Source organism: Daktulosphaira vitifoliae, unplaced genomic scaffold (genome assembly GCF_025091365.1).
Source record: "Daktulosphaira vitifoliae isolate Bord-2020 unplaced genomic scaffold, ASM2509136v1 Scaffold_5, whole genome shotgun sequence".
NCBI classification, from domain to species: Eukaryota; Metazoa; Arthropoda; class Insecta; order Hemiptera; family Phylloxeridae; genus Daktulosphaira; species Daktulosphaira vitifoliae.
The window spans coordinates 26,891,705-26,901,457 of record NW_026099576.1 but is presented as its reverse complement, the minus strand read 5'-3'; positions in this window follow the sequence as shown (position 1 = coordinate 26,901,457).

Below are 9,753 nucleotides of genomic sequence, written 5' to 3'. Positions count from 1 at the left end.
CTATTGCGTCGTGTTGGCGGCGGCCTCCATTGAACTTGTACCGAGAATTGCCAGAGCAGACTTGTTCTCCCGATAACTTATAATTCGATTCTTATCGTCAAGAGTATTATTACAACGCGGATTATTATAAAAACTTGGAGATGTTTTCACTGCATCGACACTGATCGATGAAGGATTTATGCATCGCGATGGTCGCGAGTGTGTACTTTGATGAAATCGAAGGACAGATGGTTTCTCAGAAATCAGCGGAAAACTGCGACATATGTAAACATAACTGTTGGAGCCATCGTCCAGAAGTCCTACGATTACATTGTCGCGTAGAGTCGTCTCGAAGACGTACAAATTATTCTTACAATTAGCCGTAACGTGAGTTTTGTACGGGTTTCAATTGCGAGACGGACAGAATAATTTTTCCTGTAGACAATAGTCGTTAGGGGACGGCAGTAGTAGTAAACACCGAGAACCGCGTCGTTGCTATGAATGGGAACGCGAGCGATTCGTCCAATCAGCTGTTTATCGATTTGTCTCGGTGCAAATTCTGTTACTATGCACTATATCCGACGGCGTGTACTCGACATGTACACGGCCGCTTTGGCACATCGTCCGGTCTCGTGGACATTCGGTTGCATAATATTGTGGTCGCAATATGCTAATCTTTCGTGCAAATCAAAATTATGAATTGGTATAACACGTACAAATGTACATAACAGCGACGTTCGCGCGAACCATAAAAAAAAATTGTGAATCGCCGCGACAGGGCCAGTTCCGCCAGTGTATCCAAATGCGAAACATTTCACCCGGTTTTTCTAGTCCTCGTGGTTTTTAACATATGCTTTTGACACACATAAAACACAATTTATGTTGCTCCAATTGCTTTGAGCGCTGTCGAAAATATACGCCTTAATGTTTTACCGGAGAATGTCATTGTTTTTTACTGACATCAAAATTGAAAATGTCTATTTCTATTTATAAGAGGTAAATGTATAGATAGAAACAGACATTTGAAACAAAGGCATGTCTTACAGTGTAAATAAAGGGAAAAAACTTTGTTGTTATATTCTCAAAATAAACCATCTTACAGTCAGGAGCATTATTTGAGGGCGACAGGGCAGACGCTCGTTTTGATTTTTTAGTAAAACATCAAGATGATGACGCTATGGCCAGTTGCCCATCAAGTACTGGCTCTGTACATATTCAATATTACTTGCGAGATGAGAAAGAGATCTGTCGAATGCCTCATCAAAAAAAAAAAAATGTTAGCAGTACAAAAATAAAGGAGCCATAATGCTCAAGAAAATTGTATTGAAATTAATGAAAAAGAGAAAGAACAAGATATCACTACTTCGATAAAACAGACTTATAAATAACCATTTTTGGTCTTTTTTTTTTTTTTTTCACAATTATGTTTTGTTGAAGGTAATATCTTATACAACATCAATAACCCTGTTGCTGACAAGTATCCGATAAATTCAACACAGTGATATATCAATGGTCATAAATAATATCGAGAAGTTATTTCAAGTCGTGTTTAATTAAAACTATTCAAAGTCATTATGAGAATCATCTAATGATTTTTTCTAACGAGGCTGCGTTACTTTGTGCAAATTTTCGCTAGGGCAGTTTTAAATTAGTTACACATTTTAATGAGACAACCATTTTTTGTATTTAACCTTTTGATTAATATAATAGCTATCAAACAAACACTGAATACTAGTGATGAATGTATTATGAACGATTTAATTGTAAATCGGTTGGCATTCACTTTTCTGGTCAACTTTGAAAAAAAGTCGCGAGAAAAATGTTTATTTTTAACAAAAGTATGAATAATAAGTTTGGGTGGCATATTGAGAGTAATACAAAATGACTGAATTTCATCATCAAAAAAAAAAAAAAAAAAAAAATATGTATATTTTGTCTCTGAACTATCTTTGTTTACATTAAAAATTATGTCCGCTTACTACTATGTCAATTATGGCTGTAATTTTTGTACATTGTGTACATTTTGTATATTGTATATGACAGTGACCTACAAGTTTTTTTGCTAGTGGAAGGTTTTGTATAAATAGAAAAAATTTCCGCGTAATAATTATTACCGCAATTATTTTTATCTAAAATGTCTACTGCATTAGTAGACACATCCATCGGCTAGTTGAAAATTACCAAATGAAATTTTACCAAAATTTATAAAAATATAATTGTAAAACCTAAAAATATAATTTTTGTTTATTGAATTTATAGAATACTGTATGAATCAAAAATAAAAATGTATTAGTATTTTTTTTATGCTTTTTCATTATGAGTTAATTGAATTACACGTCAAAGATATAATATAACCCAAGTTAGGTAGTCGAGAGTGTCTGCTATGTGCAAAGTTGATGTTATTTTTTAAAATAAAAACGAAAACGTTTGATGTCAACAAAAATCTAACTACTCGTTAGATGCGAGAAATACAATTTCAACGTTATACAAATACTAAATGAATAAATTTAAAGAAAGGTGTGTAAATATAAAATTTTATAAAAATCGTCAAGTGCTAATAAACTCTCACTGTCTATATAGTAATTTAGTTGACGCACTGTTAAGTGAAATCACTAGTTTGAAACTCTACTATATTTTTATATGTGACTAATTGTCAAACTTCCGACCTAAATTTACGCGCTAAAAATGCTTACGCCAGTATTGAGACTTCCAAACAATTAGCGTAATACTATGAGACTTGTGTTTTAATTAGGTACATTTTTTGGATTGGCAATGAAATATTTATCATAGTTCACGATAAACTTATCGTACTCGTTGAAAAAAATAATTTACTCAGGAAGAATTAAAATTTGAATTTTCATTTGTTGTTTTTTTTTGAATACCAAAAAACTACTTTTAAAAATCACCATTTAGTTAACGCCCTGTGCTATTTGAATGACCTTGTCTCATCTGATCCACGCGATTCAATATTTGAACAATCCTAGTCGAAAATAATCAATTTTATGATTGTCGTCTTCATTTTATCCTTTGCGTATTTTTAAATGAACATTAATTAAGTACTTTAACCACAATTTTCCGACCAATATGATCGTTAATGGGTAACGGAGTAAGTATGAATTGATTACTCAAAACCGGAATTTTATTCTTCCAAAAATGTATTTGTTTTTTTAGCTGTTAAAAACGATATCCAGACGATTTTTCATGGCACGCTGCCGAAAGTATATTCAATGTCAAATAGGTGATTATTTGCTTATAATACAGGCGACAAGATCATAAAAATAATATATACATGTCATAAAATAAATACTCCACCACCACCGTAATTACACATGGTGCACACGGATGGACCACACATGTTTAGCAGATGCCCATCGGGATTTTTTACTCATTCTTTTATAGCCAAGCAGTTGGCCCTCTTAAGTGGGTGTAGATTGTCATCGTACGTTTACTAAAATATGCAATAGACATGTCAGAAATCACGTGTGTTGTACGAACCCTTCTCGCTCATCAACACGATTGACTGCCGTCTGAACGGTAGTCGCAACACAAAACGAATGTGTCGGAGGAATTAAAAAACAGCACCTTAGTACTGTCCGTTTATTATGTAGGATCAATCAAGGATGAGCGACGGCTAAACATGTGAACAAATTAAACAGAACCGAGCAATGTCGCGAGGGCGGCAAAAGTCAAAGGAGGTGCACACCTGTGACATGACAGCAATGTACGTGGTGGTATTGATTGCACGGGGTCGTTCATGCCCTTGCCCCCCGGCTTTGGCAAAATTAATTCGTGTATTTATAGAAGCTTTTGAAACACTCGCGTGCACCAGCAATATATTTTATAACTCTCGGTTAAGTAATTTTGTGTGCAGCCGAGTTTTGTGCAAATTTGTTTAATCAGACACGTTGTCGGCATGCCCTGCGTATGTGCACAGCTGTCGCCATCACGAGTAACGAAAATGATATTCTGTTTACCCGAAAACTGTTTGAATTTGTAAAATTCTTCAATGAGCTCACGACTACCGCGGCCATTAAAAATAGAAAAAAGAAATTCCAAATAAATCATCGACGCGGTTTTTTCAATTCCAATAAAACAAACGCCATTTGTTTTAGGTAATTGCGGCGGAACGAACGGTAAGCAAATATTTGTCGATTGTTCGAGAATTGAGCACATCTAATAATTTCGTGGATATATCGTTTGTACGGTTCACGACGCACGAGGCCATGGAAACCCAACCGGCGTATGTTTAGACTACAATGGCTATAATTCACAAGTTCAACTCAGATAACCGCCGGACAGGGAGAGAAAAATAAAAAAACCCATCATGAATTTATGCACATGAATTCGCTGATAAATTTTCGTTAACGACTGCTGCGCACTGCACAATAATAAAAAACGCGATTGTTTCACACGGACAAACCTGTACGACTTGTGCGCGCGTCACGACCATCGGAATAAATAATTTTGCCCGGACACCTCCACCGCCACCACAGTTCGCATGCCGACTTATCGGATTATAATGTTACACAATGCTCGGCTACTCGGGGGAGGCTGTGAGGAGGCCCCACAACCTGTAAATTACCACTGCGGTTATGATTTATGACGAGGTCGCGTACCTTATGGCCGACAATAACACAGTGGTGCGTGTTCAGAAATCGATCGCTATTGTTTATCTTCGCACGATTAATGTAGTTTTTTAGAGAAACCGCGTTGGTCCTGCTGCGGACCTTGGCCTATCTAAATGGCGTTTTGTTTTCCGGTGTACTTGAAGTTTAACATTTGCTCGGGCCGGCCGTCCGTCCGTGTTTATTGGCAAACTGCGGTGTTGGAATAATAGAAAAAAAGGATAAAAATAAACAGTCACCACCGGTAAAAAACTCGTACCTCGCTCGCACGATGGACCGTTGAGCTTTGCGCGTAGTCGACTGAATTAAACACTTGTTGCTTTCGACGGTGTGCGTTAAGATCACCGCCCCAAAAATTGTATTCAATTTCTAATGGCGCGCGGTGGTCGTCGTCCGTTTGGTTTTTTTTTTTTTTACGCGCCTCTTCGCGGGCACACGTGTTGGCGTTTGCACTGTGGTCGAGTACACGCACACAGCCCCGAATGAGAACGGAGTGGAAAAACATTGTACCGGACTGAGGTCATGGACCAATATCTGTGTGTACATAATAGTTATAACAATAACAACAACGCTCTTTGTATATTGTAAATAATTTACTACGGTCTGTGCGTAAAGTGTACGCACAATCCTTTTTTTCTATAGTGGTGTCATGTGTGTGTGTGTGTGTGTGTGTGTGTGTCTATACAGTGTGTATATCGTACGCTTTCATCCGGAACGCGATGTGCATGACGGTCAAGGGAATCGTCTCGAATGTAACGATCGTCCCGGACGGACTTGCCTCGGAGGCGAAATGAAGAGAATGAGAGCCGACTGCGGCTCGCATGGAACGTACCAAAGACCGAAGTACAGTGGTTAATGGAATAAAAAAACGCGCATTCACGGCAGAGGGCGTGAAGTATTTACTCGGCCGGCCGACGGTAATGAAGATGACGCACGTGGAATTACGGTCGTGGAGGAGGAGGAGATCATGTACTTTTGATAATTTTCCACACGCCCCGCGTCTACAGTTTTAACGACGGAGTAAAAAAATGTGTTGGTCGTATACGCCGATGACGAACACCGATATCAAACACCAAATACTTGTGTGCGTCTTGCCGCCACAGAGTCCGGCGATTTTGGAATTGTTCTCACGTTTGTGATTTGTGTGTGCGCACTACAGATCGGCGGTAATAAGACAAGTGAGACGGACGTGCTCCGAGATCTACAACAATAATAAATCGTTAGCAACACGCCCCTCGAAATCGTAAATACACGTAGGTATTGAATTGTTCAAACGAGTTTTATGGGTACAATTAACCACCAGCACGTTGAAATCTGTATAACAGTTTTCTAAACAAACGCACCGATTTTTTTACTGTCTTTTTCCATTTTAACCGCACACACACACACACAGTCGAGAGCGGTTATCTTCTGCTACGGAAATGGCGCCATCGTTGCGCTAGTCTAAAATAGAGAGAGACGCCGCTGTCCGCGGAATTGTGTCCAGTCTCTGTTCCCCGTCGTAAAAACGCCGTAAACGAGAACAGCGCGACCACTACGCTAATTGCAACTATTGAGCGTTTGTAAACTTCGGTTACAATACTCAACGGACTCGTTTGAACTGCGAGTCGGTTATTTGCCGTATCTTTTCCGCCGCCGTTCGAAATTACTGTTATTGTTAAGCGTACACGGTAATATACGTGCACATGATGTATTTTTTAAACAAATTTAGGACACGTGTGCCGAGCACGTTGCACAACAGTTGCATTGCATTTATTTTAAACCAGAACGCGTGCAATTCGTTTTAAAATTTGTGTTCAATAGGGATGATGGTCTTCGTTACATTCATTCATTACACAACCAACGACAATATTTATGCTGCGTGTTGAACTAATGAATCGGCGGCGGCGGCGGTAGTCATGTACGACTTCAACAATGACATGTCTATTTCGCCTTAAATGAGAATAACGCTCGTGTTATTTTTACTCGACAAATTTAACCAAGAAATAACACGTTAGGTCGACAGTAAAATATATCGTTACATTAATATAAAATAAATGTGTTATTAAGAACCCAACCGTGTATGCGTTTAGTCATCAACGCAAATATAATAAACCATCAGCTAATAACTTGTGTAAAAAAAAAAAATCAAATAAAATACGAGTGTTTTTATGTAAAACTGTAACGCCATTTATTATGTTTAATAAAATGTTCATTCTGCAACCGTACTAATCGTGTTAAAACAACTAACATAATAATATAATAGGTAATCTCAAAGAGATTATAATTAATGGCCATTATTTCAGGTTATTGACGTTCACATACGTCGTTTGATCAATTTATTGAGATTAATTATCAATTTTTTTTTTTTTTAACGTACTATTCTGAATGTTTAACTCTCGCCTTACCGTTTTACTAACATTGGCATTGAAAAATGGGGCAATCGATGCAATGTAAATACATTTTTAACTGAAATAAATTTTATTTTATACGTAACTCCGCGGTGAATTTATCCAAATCGCTTTGGCTTTCACTTAGGAATATTTGTATGGGCGATATCGATCAACTGAAATATTTTTATAAAAAAAAAATACTTGCGATAAAAAAAATTACGTACATATTGAAAGCAAATCTATTGGTCAATTTAAATATGGCAAACTTTAGACGTTTAAGTTGTTTTCAAAAGGTTAGATTATTATGAAATGGTTCTTTAAGTCCTATCCATCTCAAATGAAAATTGTTTTTTACACAAGTCTAATGCATGATTAATAATAGGTTTATTTTACACGTCGTCAGTAAATATATAATTGATCAAAACAAGTAACGGAGCACATAGTACAAGTTATTTTTAATTTTAACACTAAAATATGCACGTTACGAAATAAAATGAATATATTATAATCTAATGTCGATTAACTGTAACCACTTAAAAATAATACAAACACTTAAATTACATCTGAAAAGTAAATTTTTTAATCAACGAGACATTCGTTGTTTATATAAACTAAGCATTGTCATTATAATAGTGATTTTTTTTTCGAATAATCGTTCTTTATTATTTATCAATGCTTTCGACTTTGAAGTACTTTTATTAGATTTCTAATTTAATGAAATTTAAGACTTTTTAAAGTACTAAAAAGGTGCTTATAAATCACCAGATACTTTGAAATTAAACACATCTTATAAACTGCAAATCGAAGCCTGAAATATGTTTTAATGATACGAGTGCCGACTGACAATAAGTTTGCAATGTCTTTCTTGTCCCATTGATAATCACTAACGTAAAATACTTGTCTAAATTCAAAACACAAAATAACTTTGGACTGTAAAATTTGCATAAATTGTTTGTGTAATAATGGACCCGTGTTAACATTTTATGCAGACAGGAGAAAATAGAATTTGGGTTACTCGAGCCGTTTTAGAGAAACAAAATAGGAAATTATAATTCTTACATTTTATTACTTTGGTTGTTTAGGTTTTCAAAAATCAGAGACGTAATTTTTATTAAGCGTTTACGGAGAGTTAAAACCTCTCAGAGCCTAAAAAAGCCGGAATTTTAATATTATGCGAATAGGTATGAACAATTTAGCTCGTGTAAAATATAAATTATCCTCCCTCAATTATAAAATCCTAAATATGTCATCGTCGGTAATTTCATATAATAATTATTCTTACCTAGAAATGTGGTTTCTTCGTGTAACTTGTACAATTTGTACACAATATTATTTTTTGAAAAATACCTTAAGACGTGTCAAGTAAATTGCATTGTGCAATAATGAAGGTAAATGGAAGTTAAGCTTAGCACAGTCTTATTTACTCCTACATGTAGTATTCTATTAAAAATTATAGTTAGTGTTTTCAACGATAAAATACCATATACTTAGCGAGTAAATAATACTGAAAAATTAAAATCAATTACTTTGCTAGGACGAGTAGAATTAATATCAAGGAAATCTAAGAAAATTCAACTGTTGGCTTATTATTAATAAACCTACAGTTGAATTAATAAGTTATTTTGTAATCTATGATAATACATTCATATGATAGCGGTGTACAAAACATAGCTATTGTTCATTTGTAATAACCACTATATTTATTATTATTTATTCATTTAATCAGTAAGTGAGAAATTTTAATTAGTAGTGTAAATGTGTACCAAATGTATACATTCATTAAAATTTAAAACCAGTAGGAGTAGTTTGACTACAACCTGAGTAAATTCTAGTTTATCTATATTGACTGCATTAGCTATATCGACAGTTAGATTACCCAAACAAAACACTTAATAGGAAATTCGCGTCCATTATTCATAGCAATGTGATATTGTCTAATTAAGATTTCGAAGATTACCGAGGTGTGCCCATGTCAAACATCCAACAGACAATTCTATATATAGCAAAATAGTAATTTATAGTTTAAATATATACTGCATTAATGTTTAGCAAAAGCCACGGAGCTATGAAGTAGAAGAAACCTCCTTAATGTATACATTCAAACGATAGAATAATAATTATACTATCGTACAATACGCGACTAAAATAATAATAATTATTGTTTTAGACGCTTATTGTACAGGCCACACGAAACCTAAGTCAATTCAAAACAGTTTGGGTTTCTTCGTGAATGTTATAAAACATGTCTTTGTGATCGTTATTCGAATTTATAAAAATAGACTAGTAATGAAATCAAAAGGCATTCGGTTGTTCATTGGAGTACATTTGAATAGACTTAAATAATCCATAGTAGTTTTGGATGGGATGTTTTATTTTAATAAGAACAGTTAGTTTTTACTCTTTTGTATAGACACAACACAATTTTCAATATGTTTATTTTATTAAAAGAATAAAAAAATTAGTTGACGACATAACTGTCTTGTTTGAAGTTATATTCAAAAACGTACAGGTATTGTTATTTCTTTGTATTCCATAAAAAATTTTAGTTGTATCGAATTGCCAAAAAATAAAACACCTGTTTCCATTTTTATACCATATTTATGTAGTAATACTGTTGTTTTTTTTATTATTTTCGATTAATTAATTGATCGCATAAGTTGTGATAGAAAAAAACAGTTTTTCAATGATATTTTTTATTGACTTTTTTAAAATAATTCAGCGTACAATGTATGTTGTATTACTATTATCAGAGACGAAAGCAGGTGATTTAAAGGGTT